The sequence below is a fragment of the Panthera pardus genome, unplaced genomic scaffold, assembly GCF_024362965.1.
Source record: "Panthera pardus isolate Hobbes unplaced genomic scaffold, ASM2436296v1 HiC_scaffold_17, whole genome shotgun sequence".
Classification (NCBI taxonomy): domain Eukaryota; kingdom Metazoa; phylum Chordata; class Mammalia; order Carnivora; family Felidae; genus Panthera; species Panthera pardus.
In genome coordinates this window covers 116,200,181-116,217,466 of record NW_026526732.1, presented here as the reverse complement: position 1 = coordinate 116,217,466, position 17,286 = coordinate 116,200,181, and the positions used below count along the sequence as shown (strand labels likewise).

The 17,286-nt window shown below is 39.0% G+C and overlaps 1 long non-coding RNA gene across 1 annotated transcript; it reads right to left on the bottom strand.

Annotated features, from left to right (window-relative positions):
* Positions 1 to 6,823: 6,823 nt before the first annotated feature.
* LOC109249554 (uncharacterized) lies at positions 6,824 to 16,805 on the bottom strand. The gene is made up of 3 exons (XR_002072624.2): positions 16,194 to 16,805; positions 10,698 to 10,748; positions 6,824 to 7,077 (listed from the first exon to the last, which is right to left on the bottom strand). It is a non-coding gene; the product is annotated as an uncharacterized LOC109249554 (long non-coding RNA).
* Positions 16,806 to 17,286: the final 481 nt, after the last annotated feature.

Genomic DNA, 17,286 nt, shown 5'->3' with positions numbered 1-17,286 from the left:
CTCTGTCTCTCTCTGTCTCAAAAATAAATAAACGTTAAAAACAAAACAAAACATATGCTCTTAACTATTACGATACCACATCCCTATCTCCATAAACATTGAGGTGTCCTAAGTATCTAAAGTACATTTCCTCTCACAATGAAAAATGATCCCATGTCCTCTTTAAACCACATTCTTATTTGGGGTTCAGAAAAGTAGTAATGTTGTTTCGTGCAACACACAAATGACACTTAGAGATACCCAGGACCTTTCCAAAGGATAGTAGCTGATAATTACTGGTAAGAGGACATACACATATCCTTGAACTTGTTACATCCAGTATATAGCACATTTGTCTGAATGAACACTGGGTGGGGAATTACTGATAATTCTGGAAGAGGGGAATTCGTGTCCAGATTTCCAAAGCTGTTCATTTCTATCTTTTCAGATCAAAAATTTTAGCTGGACCCAGTAGCTTGCCATGGTTGAATGTGTGTCACTGAACTTTACCACTACCTATGAAGCAAGAACTACCCACTCATTTAGGGTAAGTTCCTAGAAAGAATAGGGGAAGTTCCTAGAAATGTTTGTTTGTTTTATTTTGTCTGGTTTTTACGTTATGCATACTCCCCTTCTAGTAGAGGACTGTTTATAATAAAGGAAGAAGACACACAAAATGGAATCCAGGGTAGAAGAAATATCTGTGAGCCTTGGTGTGGTTTGTGGCCAATAAGATCATTCTTACCCAGAAGCAAGGAGAAGAAAAACTTAAGTAAACCTGATGTACCTGATTCTTTTTTTTTCAACTTTTACTTTGCTTTCTTCTCCAGAGCTCTCCTCTTAATTATCTTACCACGTTTTTAAGTCTCATATGTTAGATTCCTTTCCTCTATTCAGATATGATCTCATTCCCCCGTGTCGCATCATTTACTCTCTTCTCTCTGCTCCCCTTGGATGCTTTGATTTACTCCCATGACTAATATTGAAAGTCATGATTCTTAAATAGAGAGCATCAATTCCATTCTCTTTTGTGGGCCAGACCTCCCACTCATCTCCACTCTTGTGGCCTTCAGATAGTTTATTCTTACCAGCTCTAAAATAAAACTCAAAATCCCATTGTCCTTAAGCTTTTATCTCTTCCTATATTTCCAAGCACATAAGAGTATATCTAGTCCATAAACTGAGCTAGAAACTTGGGATCATTCTGTCTCCTCCACTAGGCTCTGAGTTGCATGATTGCAAGGACTTTGTTTTGGTAACTCTTGTAGACCCGTTGTGTAACAAAGTACCTGACACCTCACAGGTGCTTAATTCATATTTAATCAACAGATAAATAAATTCTTGACTCATTGTTTTCCCCTGCTCTTATTATCCATTAGGTTACCAAACGTTGTAGTTCTAGTCCAGAAGCAATGCTGGAACTCATCTTCTTTTCTCCACTTGCAGTGTCTCTGCCATGGACTTTTTACTTCTATGTCTTCTCAGGGCAGTCCATCCTCCTCATTGCCACAAGGGTTTATCTCCCCAGAATGAAGGTCTAATCAGACCATTTATCCATGTGAAAACTCCTGTTGGCCTTCTATACTCTAACATGGTCTTCAACCCAAGGGTCTAGTTTCTCTCCATTTGCCATTTCTTCATTGTAAGCCTTATGTTATACCCAACTGGACTAGCTTCCATTCTTAAACACGATACTCATTCTCCCATTCCCCATTGATTTGCTCATGCCCTTCTCCTAGCCCAGAATCCCCTTCCACTGTCCTTGTCTCATGGCAGGGCAACTTAGTACACCTCTTTCATGAAGTTTCCATGGATTCTTCCAGTTTGCACGTCCCTTGAAATTTGCTCAGCACCCTTTCAAAGAAATATCATATAATTTTAATTTTAAATTCCATTTTGTTGGCTGCATTGTGAGTTCCTTAAGGGAGGAATCATGCTACATTTATTTTTTACTGTTTCTGCTGTCCAGCCAGATTGTAGCACATAGTCATACAGGAGCGACTATTCAGTGTAAGTGTCAAAGCAACTCCTCATCTGGAATAGTGAGAATAGAAACCATAGGTCTAAATTGAATAGGAAATGGAAGCATATGTTCACCAAAATTCTGGGAGACTTTAATATACCATAAAAAACTAGTGATCAAAGCATTTTGATTACGAAAACCCAGGTCTGCAGTGAAACAGGACAAAGGGCTGAAAGATGGAACAGGGAGACAGCAGTTAAGAGTTGTTTTTATATCTGTGAGAATTACTTGGACAATTCTTACTTTTCTGACCTTGAACCGTAAGCTTCCAAGAAGTCCACCTACACATGATTGCCTGATGAGATCAGCACAAGACATGCTCGAGTGCTGGCTATAGTTGTTTATCTAAGCAGGAGCAAGTAACAACTGGTACAGTCCTAACCCCACCGTTAAATGAAAAATGATTTGGCACAGACTTCAAACTATGTTAACATAATTGAGCCTTGAGGTAGGGATACCGGCAACCTTTATTCTGTTTTTCTCTCTGAAAATTATTTATCTTTTCTCTATTTATAGTGGATCACAATCCTCTGAATCGGTAATAATAGGTAGGTATACACATACAGAATATGTCATCGTATACATGTAGCTATATTTCATTTATTCCAACAGTGAAATTCACTGATCAGAGATGGTTCTGTGTCCGAGAGAATGAAAACTAAACAGCTTTCAAAAACTGGAGAGTGTACTTGCTTGAAAAAATGCTATGTCATTCATTTAAAGATCCATGAGTTGAGCCTGTATAGAAAGAAAACAAAGGGTCATAGCCGTACCTTTGCAATTTTAAACCATTGGCGTTGTCTCTCTAGCCCTTCATGGTATCCTAGAGCCAACATAGCCAGCGCCTTGTGTTTATCTCAATATTAGAATACATGCGCATTCTATCTTCAGAAGTACCCAGTAAAGACCTCTATTATTTGATCTGAAATTGGTCTGAGAAGGAGCATTGCACTCAGCTGTTACATAGTAAATTTTTTGCATTTGAATGAATGAATGATATAAAGAGGGCTAGTATCTTCCACTAGGGATATAAGGCTCACTGCTAAGCCTTAGTACTCCTGCCATATTGGAGTCTCTCAGTTCCTATCAGGGCCAACCCTCTAAGTGTTCACAGATATGGTTGGCTGCCAAAGATAATCTCTCCCCATTACTGGCTTGCTGACATTAAGTCCTTCAATTTGGGACAGAAGGTCATCTGGAGAAGGATGTAAACAATTGGGGAATTGTAGAAGGAGGTAAAATTCAACTGCGAAGGGAGTGTTAATAGCATATTGATTTAATGTTGTAATACGTAGGAATTACTAACCTCGATCAGATCTTTCCATAAATATTTTGGCAGTGTGACGGAATAAACCTAAAAAGGGTGGGAAAAGAAGAATTTCCAACTGGAAGAGGGCGAGTTCAGTGAAGGATGACTTAAAGAAATGAAAATGAATCTTCAGCTATTTTAACCATTTTCTCCGAACTGATCAAAAATGAGAAAAAAGCAATAGTGATGACAATAATAATTAGGTGTTATTATGTGTCAGATGCTGTGCTAACCATTTTTCATAAGGTTGTCTGATTTAATCTCTAAAAGGATCCCGGGAGCAGGTAGTGTTCAATTCATTGCACAAATAAACAAAGGTTATAGATGCTAATTAACTTGCCCAAGGTCATAGAGGTTAAGTGGCACAACTGGATTGAAACTCAGGTCTGTCTGCTTCTAAATATCACACACTTGACAAACACAATGTCATGTGTATGCAGTGCTTTCCATATAAAAATTCCCACCTGTGGCCTCTCCTACCCCAATTCTCACTTGACACCATCATCGAATTTAATGGTAATCGTGGCAAGACTAAGCTCAAGACAGGAACTGAGTTTGGTCTTGAACGTACTAAAGAGAGTGACATTTTGCATACTTGAATTTTGATCCCCAAGACTATCCTGCTCCCGTCTTGTGGTCATAATGGGGCACTTGGTCCGAATTCAGAGGACAGGTCAAATTGGAAATTTGGTTTGTGATTTGCTGCAATGCACCTGGCCGGTTGAGCCCAGCGAAGGAAATCAATGATCCTAACTGTGAATTAAATACGGCTTAGAGAGGCGGATCAAGCACATCCCTTCAGCCAGAGAAATTGTCCAGTTCAATTTTGTGTTTCATATTATCGATCACATTGGATTGCCACTAATGAAGACCAGTTGGAGCTTCAACACCATCATCGTCACCATCACCATCATCGTCACCATCACCATCATCGTCACCATCACCATCCATTCTTATTAACGAAGAGCAAGTTGGACATTTATTCACTCAAGACACAATTCCTGAGCTCTGCTCTTGGGCCAGACACTGTTGTAGGTGCTAGGCATTCATCAGCAATCGTGGCAAATAAGATAAAGCTTTGGCAGAGCTTGTGGTTGGAGAGGAAAGAGTGATTATAAACTAAGCAACTAACAGGAACAACATCCAAGAGTTAACATGGGGTGATGGGAAGGGATGTGTGGATCATTTCAGTTGTGTCGTCAAAGACAACCTCTCTGGTAAGACATCTTCAGCAGGGGTCTCTCTGAGAGAAAAAGTCAGCCACGACAAAATCAGGGGGAAGGGCTTAATAACATGTGTCATCATCTTTTCAGGAGATTCTGATGCATTTCCTTGATTATGCTGGGAAGCAAATTTCCTGTTACCTCATTATCTCTAGCCAAAACTAGTCCCAAATAAAAGCTTCATAGGGGATTTATATACACATCAAAGTTTGAAGGGTGCCTGGGTGGCTCAGTGGTTAAGCATCTGACTTCGGCTCAGGTCATGATCTCACGGTTTGTGGGTTTGAGCTCCGTGTCGGGCTCTGTGCTGACAGCTCAGAGCCTGGAGCCTGCTTCCGATTCTGTGCCTCCCCTCTCTGCCCCTCCCTTGCTCGTGCTCTGTCTCTCAACAATACATAAATGTTAAAAAATAAAGTTTGAGAACATTTCTTATAAAGGGCTGCAAAATCTTTGCCTTCTTGCAAATGACTTGTACCATGACTTATACTAAAGACACAATCAAATGGAGAGATCACTAAATATTCAAACTGAATTTTTTTTAAAAAATCACAAAATCCTACGTACATTCATAAAACTTAATAATAAAACAATCATTAAATCTGGGTGATAAACATTCCATCCAATCTGTCTGTAATAAAGATACCACAGGTAGGAGGCTACTCCTTCAAATATCATATGGAACGCATCTGCCCATCAAAATGATCCAGAAATTATAAAATTGCTTCTTTTATTCTCCCAAGATCCTTGGTTATTAATTGCACATTCATGAGTTTTAATGAAAGAAATGTTATTAATTTGGCTTTGCGGGGGACCGTATAAAATTGTGAAAGAGTCAGAGAGGCTGATGAAAGGAAAAGATTGATGCCCATGTAGTGCCCAGAGGGTGACTCAGGCAATTACTTCCTTAGGAAGCAGTAGCTCTCTCAAACTGTTGATTCTAATTTTAACAAAACAAAGCAGATTTGAAGCTCACGCATTGACTTTTGCCCAAGAAGATTTGAAAATTCTTTTTACTGGAGTTGGAAACTTTATTCCAGGAACGAGAAAAGCTTTTCCCAAGCAGAATTAGATAATTATCATAGTCGTGAACAAATTGGCTTTAGCCGCAATGAATAATGCATATGGGCCCAAGAGTTGCTACACAGTACGTTTTGTTTAGTATGGGAACACTAAGAAGCCAGAACTATAAAAACATGAGGAATTCATTTGCTATTGCCATGTCCCCATATTAATAACATCACAGTAATGAGTGTTTTTTTATGGTATTTATCATACATTTTTAATTTAGATTCGGTGTGTCTGCGCTTTTTCTTTCTGAATACGAATATCCTTTTTATACCTATATACATCCAAGTTATTCATATTTGATTCTATGATTCTATCTGAATCAAATTATATTTGATTCTATACCTATACCTATATCTATGCTTACATCTACAACGAGAATGCATTCTTGAATTAACTACATCACCCCCCAGTATGGCCCTCATTATAGTTTCTCTTCAAATCCAGCGGGAATCCCGTCTCCACTCCACTAAAATAAATGTTTCATGTTGAATTGAAGATATATCTAACAATGTCTCTCCACTCTTCCTAAGAGAAGTCATCTGTCAACCGTCAATAGAGTCGGAGTTCCAGGAGCAAAATAGAGAAAACTGAAAGCAGAGTTTCCCTTCTGGGACTAAGAGAATACATAAAAGACCCATTTGAATGAATAAAATAGGCATTTAATTATTTATTTTTTTATTTTTGAGACAGAGAGATAGAGAGAGACAGGATCCAAAGTGGACTCGATCTCACGACTCTGGGACCATGACCTGAGCCAAAATCAGGAGTTGGATGCTCAGCTGACTGCACCACCCAGGTGCCTCTAAGGCAGGCACTTACAAAATCTATAGCTATATAACAAACATTTTAAATTTAAATTTAAATAAATAGATTTCTTTATTTCAATCATTTTGAATTAAATTTAAAGTTAAAGCTATTGTTGTCTCTCACATTTCTGTGAATTCACTGAGCACAGCTGGATGGCTCCCGTGCGGGGTCTTGTTGGCAGTTGTAGTGAAACCCGGCTGACTTGGGTGGCCGACGTGCCACCCTCCCGTGACTAGCAGTTGATGCTGGCTACTGGCTGTGAGCATAGTAGGGCTTTCTATATGACCTGGGCTTCTCACATCACAGCAGCTAGGTTCCAAAAGCAAGTATCCAAGAGACCAAAAGTAGAGGTATATTAGCTGTCTCTTGGGGGGGGGGGGTAACAAATTACCACAAACTTACTGGTATAAAACAACACCCATTTATCATGTCATAATTGCTATAGATCAGAAGTCTAGACACAACTTACTTAGCTGGGTCTTCTGCTCAGGATCTCCCAAGATTGCAGGCAGGGTCAGTCAGGACTACAGTCTCGTCTGAGGTCCAAGGTCCTTTTCCAAGTTTAATGGTTGTTGGTAAACTCCATCTCTCTGCAGCTGTGGAACTGATGGCTACTTGCTTCTTCAAGGTTGATGGGGAATATATCTTGGTTCGGGGAAGGTCTGAAACTTAAAAAAAAAAAAAAAAAAAAAGAATAGCTGGGGTGCTTAAGTGGCTCAGTCAGTTAAGTGTCCAACTGTTGACTTCGGCTCAGGTCATGATGTCATGATTCATGAGATCGGGCCCCCATGTTGGGGCTCTGTGTTAGCACAGAGCCTGCTTGGGATTCTCTCTCTCTTCCCCTCCCGTGCTGGCACATGCTCTCTCTCTCTCTCTCTCAAAATTAATTAATTAATTAATTAAAAAAGAATAACTTTATTGTTACAGCAGTCACATCTCCTACAATTCACTCATGTAAGATGTGTAATTCAGTGGTTTTTAATATTGTCACTTATTCAAGTATCAGCACAATCTGAGTTTAGAACATTTTGCTGTTCCAAAAGAAGCATTAGCAGTTAGTCTACACTGCCCCCCTCCCCCCCATCTCTGGCCCTAGGCGATCACTAACCTATTTTTGCGCACAGATTTTACCCTTCTGGCCACATTCATGGAATCATCTGATGTGTGGCTTTTTGTGACTGGCTCCTTAAATTAGCATAATGCTTTCCAGGTTCAACTGCATCGTATCTTGTATTAGCCCTTCATTCCTTTTTACGGCCGAATACTACTCTTTATAGACACAGCACATTTTATTCATCTACTCATCAATTGATGGACAGTCAGGTTGCTTTTACTTTGGGCTATTGTGAACAATGCTGCTCTGAACACTCATCTGGAAGGTTTTCGTGGATACGTGTTTGCGTTTCTCTTGCCTTTATACCAAGGGATGGAAGTGCTGGGCCAGGAACTGTCAGACAATTTTCAAAGTCTCCGTGCCATTTTACGTTTCCACCAGCAATGTGTGAGGGGTCCTATTTCTCCTTATCCTCATCAATACTTACTATTGTCTGTTGTTTTTATTCTAAATATCTTAGTGGGTATTTCTTATCTCACTGCACTTTTGATCTTATTTTCCTAATGACTAGTGTTGTTGAACATATTTTCATGTGCTGTTTATATAACTTCTTTGGGAAAATGTCCATTCAAAGTCTTTGACCATTTTTTAGTTGAGTTATGTATATTTTTTATTATTGTGTTGTGGTTTTTACATATTACAGACATAAGGCTTTTACCAGATATACAATTTGCAAATATCTTCCCTCCTTCTATGTGTTGACTTTTCACTTTCTTGACTAGGTCCTTTGAGTCACAAAAGTTTTAATTTTAATGATGCACACTTTGTCTGTTTTGTTTTTTGTCCTTTGCACTTTTGAAGTTTTATCTAAGCCATTGTTGCTTCACCCAAATTCATAAAAATGTACTCTTATGTTTTCTAAGGGTATTATACATTTGATGCTCACGTTTACGTGTATGATCCATCTGGAGTTAATTTTTGTGTATAGTATGAAGGGAGGTTCAGCTTCATTCTTTTGTGTAAATATCCAGTTGTCCCAGCATCATTTGCTGGAAAAACTAAGCCCTCTTTTAAAGGACTCACCTGAGTAAGGCTGACCTAGCCAGGATAATCTCCTTCTGATTAGCTCAAAGTCAACGTATTAGGCACCTTAATTACATCCGCAAATCCATTCACCTTTGCTACATAAGGTAACATATTCACTGGAGTGATACCCAACAGACACACAGGTCCCACTTATAATCAAGAGGAGGGCATACACTCTAGGGGGGAAGGTTTTAGAGGACATGTTAGAATTCTGCCTGCCACAGGAAGCTGCCAGTGGCTTAGGCCTGGGCTTGGATGCTGACAGAGCATCATTTCCATTATATTCTGTTGGCCAAGCGGTCACAAAGCCCACCCAAATGCAAAGGAGGAATTATAGAAAGAGAATTTAGGAAGTCGTGCCTGTCTGTAATTTACCACAGTGTGCTGTCACAAAAAGCAGCTTTAGGCAAGGCTGTTTATTAAAATATTTACTTCTAGTCTTCCCTACCTTAAAATTCGAAAGAACTTTGTAAAGCAAGGAGATAACATCTTATAAAGAAAAATCTGGAACAGAATGCAATAGCTACTTGAGTTCATGTACTAAAGAGGAAATAAAAACCCAGTTCTAATGGGAGTTGGGTCTGATCCTCTATTAGTCTGGACTTAGTACACACCCAGATGAATCACCTTGGCTGTCCCATGGAGTACATTTCCTTCTTTGTGAGCAGCAGGTGGCCTATGAATGACCTTGGAAAGATGATTCAAATCACGCACAGAAACAATTTTCTCAGAATTAAGAAGTCCAAAAAGACTTGATTAGAGCTGAAAGGGAAAATCTCATTCTGATCCTGGAGGAGACGTTTATACCAATTGGATTTCTGTGGCTCCAGGCTCTGAGCTACTGCTACCAATGACTCTATGCCCGCCTACATTACCCTTCCTCTGTCTTCCGGGTTAGGTCCAATGACACAATGTAATAAGTCAAATTGACTCTGAGTAACCTACAGCAGTTTTTGTTAAAGTGTCCAGAAAAATGAGGGGCGCCTAGGTGGCTCAGTCAGTTGAGCGACTGACCTCGGCCCAGGTCATGATCTCACAGTTTGTGAGTTTGAGCCCCGAGTCGGGCTCTGTGCCGACAGCTCAGAGCCTGGAGCCTGCTTCTGATTCTGTGTCTCCCTCTCTCTCTCTCTCTGCCCTTCCCCCACTCATGCTCTGTCTCTCTCTGTCTCAGAAATAAATTTTTTTTAAAAAGTGTCCAGAAAAATGAGACCTATTTCAATATGCAAATTACATAGGAATAAGCAGCCTGTAGTAGTCAAGGCATTGCAGAAAGCTTGTCCACATGCAAGATGACCAAAGTTTTCTTTACTTCAGATAACTTCCTACATTACTCAATTTATGCAGCATGTGAATAGGTCTATCAGATATATTAAAAATAGAGTCTGGAAATAGATGAAAACCAACGGCCTCTCTTTCCTTTGGAATCCAAAAGAAAAACTGAGTGGAAATCTTGAAATCTGAGGCAGGTTGGTAGAATATACAAAGGAACAATTAGGATATTAAAGTAGGTGTGGATTTTGCTCTTTTGTTTTGTTTTTAGCCTGGCTGGAATGACTCTAAATGTCTTTTTTCCAGTGGCCACAACATGAAAACAAAGCAAAACAAAACAAAACAAATATATATATGGATTCACAAAAGACCTAGCTAGGTTCCAGAGCAGTTTCTAAAATTTATCTTGATTAGTACTCTCAGTAAAGTCATCTCCACATTTCTTGCTTGCATTCTCATTTTTTAAACGATAATAATCATACCTATCCTACCTGCCTCACAGAGATGTATTATTAAAATCTAGTAAAATATACCTGTAGGTCAAGCGGGATGCTTTGAACTGCTTTGAGGAAACCAACCTAGCTTGAAGAGTCAGATCATTTCTCTTCACACGACTTCCAGAGGGATGGCTAACTTAGAGGTCGACTGCTTCAATAACCCCATGATGTCATTAGGAACAGATGTTCTTTCCAAGTCTCTTTTCTGTGGTTGACAGATTTTGGCTTAACCCATCGGCTTGTTCTCCAACTCACTGTTGTAAGGCAATCTTTGCCTCTTTTATTTATCCAGGGAGAAAATAGAAATATTTCATTCCAGGCCTTATAACTATTCCTGGACCAATGACAATGATCGGCAAACCACGCTATGATTGACTTATACCTGGATTCCTGAAACAATCCGGCTTTGATTCATCAGGATCTTTTCCAGGAGCTGAAAAAAAGAGGAGGTTCTCATGAGTTGCAAGGGTTATGTGAGGGACAAGAGGACACATGAACAAAACTGGGGTTCTGTGAAGAAGTATGAGAAGGAAATAAGGGCTGAGGAGGCAATCAACAGTGGTACATCACTTAAAAATAGCACATTTTAATAAATATTCTAGAAAGTGCTTTTAAATTGTATTTCATTCAAAGGCACTGGTTCATCTTCCCCTAGAACAATATTGAAATTCTCCAAAACAGATTTCATGGGGAGAATTTGGCTCACTTGGTAACTATCAGTTATGACATGATAAGTTATGAATTTTTTATAAATTATGAGAACTATGATATAAGCAGGAATGGTTCAAGGCATACGTATAAAACACAACATTGAGAGAAGAGTTTTGAACAGATACATAGGAAGATTTTATAATATTTTAAGCTATAATATTTTACAAAATTTTAAGCAGGTTTAAAAAACCAAAAGAATGGAATTGTAATTTTACCCTACACTTCAGACAAAAATCAACTCAAAGTCCACAAAGATCTAAATGTAAGAGCTAAAGGAAAAGACTTCATGACATTGAATTTGGCAATAATTTCATGGATAGGACCCAAAAGCATAGGAAAAGAAAAAAAAGAAAAAAAAAAACCAGACAACATTAAAGACAAACAAACAAACAAACTTGTGTTCAGCAAAAGACACCATCAACAGAGAGAAAAGGCAACACACAGAATGGAAATATTTTCAAATGGTATATCTGAAAAAGGATTAATATATAGGAGATGTAAAGAACTCCTACAACTCAACAACAACAAAAAACAACCTGATTTAAAATGTGCAAATCATATCTACTTTTATGTATATACCCAAAATGATTGAAAGCAGGGTCTCAAAGAGGCATTTGTACACCTATGTTCCTAGCAGCATTACTCACAAAGGCCAAAAGGCAGAAGCAACCCAACTGTCCATCAATGGATAAATGGATAAAGCAGATGTGGTCTATACATACAATGAAATATAATCAACCTTAAAAAGGAAGAAAATTTTGACACATGCTGCAACATGGATGAACCTTGACATGATGACAGGTGAAGCGAGCCAATTACAGAAAAACAAACACGATATGATTCCACTTACATGAGGTGCCAAGAGTAGTCAAGTTGAGAGACAGAAAATAGAATGGTGGTGGCCAAGGGCCAGAGAGGGCAGAATGTGCAGTTATAATTTGGTGTGTATACAGTTTCAGTTTGGGACGATGAAGAAAGTTCTGGAGAGGGATGGTGGTGATAATTGCATAACCGTGTGAATGTCCTTAATGTTACTAAACGGCACACGTAAAAATGGTTAAGACAGTAAATTTTGTGTTATACATATATGACCAGTTTTTTATTTTTTTATTTTTTTTATTTTTTTTTAAATTTTTTTAACGTTTATTTATTTTTAAGACAGAGACAGAGCATCAACAAGGGAGGGGCAGAGAGAGAGGGAGACACAGAATCTGAAACAGACTCCAGGCTCTGAGCTGTCAGCACAGAGCCCGACGCGGGGCTCGAACCCACTGACCGTGAGATCATGACCTGAGCCGAAGTTGGACGCTTAACTGACTGAGGCACCCAGGCGCCCCTATGACCAGTTTTTTAAAGCAGTTAGCAGTTAAAGGATTTAATAAGGATACAGGTGAGTAACAGGTAAAGAGATACATAGGAGAGGTCCGGAAGGGTCCCAAGCAGAGGACCCCATAAAGTTGAAGTACATTGCCTTCTCAGGTACATGGATGTGTTCACCTATCAGGAAGCTCCCTGAGCCCTGTACTATTGGGATTTTTATGGATGCTTCGTCAGGTAGCCATGATTGATTATTAATTCCATGTCCGTCCTCCCCCTCCCCCCCCGCCTTCTCTTCGTTAGAGAATAACACAGAGGGGGTAGGGACTGAAAGTTCTAAGCTTCTGCTCATGGCTTCGTTTTCCGGGTGACCAGCCCTCCCCCCATCCATTAGCCATCCAGAAGTCCACCCCAAGTCACTTCATTAGAACGAAAAACACCTCTATCACCCAGGAAATTAAAGGGTTTGGGGAGCTCTGTGCCAGGAACTGGGGGCAGAGACCAATATAGATTTTCCGTCATGGCACAGCTTGAACAAATGAATGGGGCAGAACTGCAAGGAGGGAACTACATTAGTTAAAATGTCATATATTATCCACCCACAAGCCCATAAAATTTGTCTGCATTTTAGAGCCATTCCATAGCTCCTTAAAGTCCATCCGAGATTCCAAATTAAAAATCCCTCTCTACCTCTACTTTTCCTTCTCTGTAATGTTTTTATTGATATTCTAGTCTTTATTTCTCTGTTACTCAATTGTCATTTCTAAATAGGACTCATCAACTTAGCTGAGTGCCTTTTCTGAGTGCATTGTATCATTTCTATTTTGGTTTCTAATTTTTTATGAGTATACTTGGCATACAATGTTACATTAGTTGCAGGTGTAGACATAGTGATTCAACATCACTATATCGTGCAATGCTCATCGCAAGTGTCCCTATGCTACCTTATTACAGTATCAGTGACTAGATTCCCTAGAGTGTGCCTTTTATTCCTGAAACTTAGCCGTCCCATAACTGGAAGCCTGTATCTCCCTCTCTCCTTCACCCAGTTTTCATCCCGCCACCTTCCCACCCCCCCATCTCTTTGGCTGTCAGCTTATTCTCGGTATTTATAGGTCAGATTCTGCTTTTTGTTTGTTTGCTTATTCACTTGTTTTTTCAGATTCCACCTATGACTGAAATCATATAGTATTTGTCTTTATATGATTTATCTCATGTAATATAATACCTTCTAGGCCCATCCATGTTATCACAAAAAGATTACATCTTTTTATGATTGTGTAGTATTCCAGGTGTGTGTGTGTGTGTGTGTGTGTGTGTGTGTGTGTGTGTCTCACATCTTCCTTATCCATGTATCTATCAATGGACATGTATGGGCTGTGTTTTCTGTCTTGGAAATTATAACTAATGCTGCAGTAAACATGGGGGTGCATCTAGCTTTCTGAATTAGTGTTTCCATTTTCTTTGGGTAAATATCCAGAAAGGTAATCATTGGATCGCATGGTTTCTCTTTTTAACTTTGTGAGGAACCTCCATACTGTTTTTCCATAGTGGCTACACCAGTTTGCATTCTCACCAATAGTGCACGAGGGTTCCTTTTTTCCCGACATCCTCACCAATACGTGTTATTTCTTAACTTTTTTTTTTATTTAAACCCCTCTGATATATATAAGATGATAGCTTACTGTGGTTTTAATCTGCATTTTCCTGATGATGAGTGATGCTGAGCATCTTTTCATGTGTCTGTTGGCCATCTGGATGCCTTCTTTGGAAAAATGTCTATTTAGGTCCTTTGTTCATTTAAAAAAATTTTTTAACATTCATTTATTTTTGAGAGGTGGGGGAGGGGCAGAGAGAGAGGGAGACACAGAATCCAAAGCAGGCTCCAGACTCTGATCTGTCAGCACAGAACCTGACGCGGGCTCGAACTCATGAACCATGAGATCATGACCTACGCTAAAGTTGGACGCCTAACTGACTGAGCCAACCAGGTGCCCCAGATGCTTATTTTTTCTATTATATTATTATACTGTTGTTGTTGTTTGTTGTTTGTTGTTGTTGTTTTGGTGTTAAGTTGTGTAAATTCTTTATATATTTTGGATATTAAACCCTTATTGGATATGTCATTTGCAAATATATTATTCCATAAATTGTCTTTCATTTTGATGGTTTCCTTCACTGCACAAAAGCACTTTATTTTGATGTAGTCCTAATAGTTTTTGCTTTTGTCTCCCTTGCCTTAAGAGACACATCTCAAAAAGTGTTGCTACGGTTGATGTCAGAGAAATCACTGCCTGTGTTCTCCTTCAAGATTTTTGTGGTTTCAGGTCTCAAATTAGGTCTTTAATTCATTTTGGGTTTATTTTTGTGTGTGGTGTGAGAAAGTTCGCCACAATTATTTTTTTAAGTGTACAGAAATGTTTACAATTTTGCTGTTTTACTCCTAAAGTTTATAAAAGGTATTATGTGTGTAACAAGAAAAGCATTGATTTACTACAAATATCTAGTCCAGGTGTTATCTGGTTCCTCTCTGCCTCCTAAGAGTTTCAAAATATTGCTTGAATTCCTATCCCAAACCTGCTGGAAGTTGAAACTTCTATCCAAGATTTGTACTAATTCTTTGTAGTGGAGTTTGTCTCTGGTGTTTAGTTCTTTATCCCATTGAATTATCCCACATTAAGAAACTTTTTAGACACTCTCAAGAAAGCTATTCTCTTCTGCATTCTATCTACCTAGACTCTCCTCAGTTTCACAAACATGAAATGAAGCATTAAAATGTTTCACGGACAGGTGTAGTTGGAGAGTTAACTGAAGTTTTTCAGAGATGGAAAGTGGGGTTGGCTTAGATCACAACCCAAACAACATCAAATTGAATATTAACAACCTAGCTCTTTATTTTATTTATTTTATTTTATTTTATTTTATTTTTGAGAGAAAGAGAGACAGAGTATGAAGGGGGCAGGGGCAGAGAGAGAGGGAGACACAGAATCTGAAGCGGGACTTGAACTCACAAATGGGAGATCATGACCTGAGCTGAAGTGGGATGCTTAACCGACTGAGCCACCCAGGCTCCCCAGCCACTCAACTCTTAAAAGTCATTTTTGTCTCTCTGCCTTGGTCTCTTCACACATGTAATACCCCAACCTCACACCACATCCAGCTCATACTATCTCCTGTCTTGCTTTTATCTCTAACAATAACTCCACGAGTAACAATTAATACTTCAAAAATGAATGCACAAAACAATTTGAGTCTTAATACAAGGCTGGCCTGGTTTGGCTTTTCCTAATCATTTATTTTGAAGGAGGAGGAAAATGTTTTCAGTAATGTCTTTCAAATTGTTGAAAATGAACGGTTGCTAATGTTTCAATACAATATTTTAAGATTCCTAGCCATCAAACAAAAAACAACAAAACACTCCATCATGTTACTCTGATAATGTAAGGGAATTACCTGCAAAATATTTTGGACCAGTAATTTATTATTTTCTGAAATTTATTCCATTTATTCCTCTCTCTATAAATTAAGTGACTAATCTGTTTCATTTCACTCACTGACATAACTCTCCAAAGATGTACACATACTATATTATATGCAAGACAAAGCAAGAAGAGTGGGAAGGAAAGTAGGAGAAGTCACCAGAATGGTGAATGGAAGGGCTTCTATGATTTATTAGGATAAGAAATCAGAGGAGAAAAACAAAAACACAAACACAAACAAAAACCCTATAGTCCAAAAATAGCCAAATGGATCATCTTGAATGAGCTGCGGATATGAAGCTGTTAAGCTCTCAAACCAGAAAAGAGTCACATATTTAAGAATGGAGGGGAAAATATCTACGTGCATGTACCTTACGTGTTTTGACAGCCAGATGAATAGTGAGACTATTCTGAAGACTTTCTACCCGCATTCAGCAAAGTGCACTCTGATGTACAAATGTGGTCAACACAACACACACGATCCAGTGTGAAATGATTGAACTGGTGCCAGGCTGTAAGTTGGGGACCACCATTAACTCACTAGGAGGCCAGATCATAGTCACTGAGTCACATTCATTCGTCCTTTGTGGTCCTTCCATAAGTTTTTTCTTGAAATGCTCATTACTATGTGCTGACCAATAATAGTACATTCTGGATTGCAAGGATTACTTAAAAATGGCCAACGACCTCAATGAGCCTCGAGTGTAGATAACAGACATTTGCTGTGTGTCTTGTTTTTAGGGTAGCACCAGGCAGCAGGTATTGTGGTAGCCAAGAAGGAATCACATTCCTGCACCACATTCCTCACTGTCAGAGGAAATACCACAGGGTCTGAGCACCTTGGTCATGACGCAAATACACCACTGAAGATGAAGTTCTGGGTAAGCTGTGAAGGCCTATCCAGCCAGCCCAAGTGGAAGGAGTAGAATCTTCTGATTCATTCTCGGGCTCCTGTGTCTGGACAGTAGGTACCACAGATCCGATGTGAAATGTATGCACCCTGAAAAAGACAAAAAGCAAAAGAAGAAAACTGCGAACTCAAAAACTATAGTTGTTTTAAAGCCATCAATTTCGACTTTTTCAAATGTGACCCAACAGATCTGGTGATATATAAATACTGTTTGAGGTGGGCTGTTGATTTGAACATATTTGAAAGAACATGGGTTGGGGCCCCCAAAATTAAGAGTATCAGGACTCACAAGGGTCTTTGAATAGTCCCTGCAGAGATAAGCCTGGGTTCTAATCCTGGCTCAACCATACACATCCTGGTTGGGGGCCTGACAAACCAACTTACATGTCTTAAGCTTTAGCTTAGTGTTCTATAACATGGGGACAGTAATATCAAACAAAGCATTGTCAGTAACAAATGCTTTATTACATAGAAAGTGCCTGGCACACTTTAAAAAATGTATTTGTTGTTTTTCTTTTTTTCCATATATTGTAGGTGCTGCTGTTGACATATCT